General features: G+C 32.6%; 1 long non-coding RNA gene across 1 annotated transcript in view; it reads left to right on the top strand.

The window, feature by feature from the left end:
* Nucleotides 1-668, top strand: part of LOC143897121 (uncharacterized) — a 109,155-nt gene that overhangs the window by 99,697 nt on the left and 8,790 nt on the right. The gene's annotated exons all lie outside the window — the stretch shown is intronic.

Genomic DNA, 668 nt, shown 5'->3' with positions numbered 1-668 from the left:
GAGCGACGAATATGTATCTTTCTCTATTTTGCGACTTGTTTAGCGGCTGGAGATTGAATCTCTTACGTCCGGTAGGACGTTATATACATCTCGAAATGTTTAAAATGATCATATCTCTGGAAAATATTGAGTCATTTGGATCAAACGGCACTCGACATAAACGGGATTGCTAAAACTTTAACTAAAAAAATATTGCGATAAACTATATCAAATAAAAAATTATTATTATTAAATTTTAAATCAAATTGAAAAATTATTGACATAAGATCAAAAATTTCTCGAATTAACACTGAGTCGGATGTTTTTTTAATTTAAAGATGATAACAATTGCGAGACGCGAGATGTGGCAATTTCAAGTTTTTTTATCACGTTGCGTAAGTTGTGCGAATCATTTACGTAATTTTTCTTCGGTCTGACGTCACAACTCGTAAAAGAAGCCACGGACCTTTGCACGCAAAGGAAAATCAGGGGCGGTTTAAGATACTCATGAGCCCCAATTCGCGATTTAACTCCAGACTCGTGGACATAAAAAAAAAAAAACGAGGAAAAAGAAGATGGGACGCTCAAGAGATTAACCCTAATTTTTTTATTTATAAAAAAATAATGCAATCATGAAAACCAACTGATCGCAGGATATGAATTAATAATTGTGAATTTTAGTTTATATT

Source organism: Temnothorax americanus, unplaced genomic scaffold (genome assembly GCF_048541705.1).
Source record: "Temnothorax americanus isolate GAGA-0224 unplaced genomic scaffold, ASM4854170v1 Scaffold2, whole genome shotgun sequence".
Taxonomy (NCBI): domain Eukaryota; kingdom Metazoa; phylum Arthropoda; class Insecta; order Hymenoptera; family Formicidae; genus Temnothorax; species Temnothorax americanus.
Note: the sequence above shows the minus strand (reverse complement) of the source record. Positions and strands in the feature narration are given on the sequence as shown.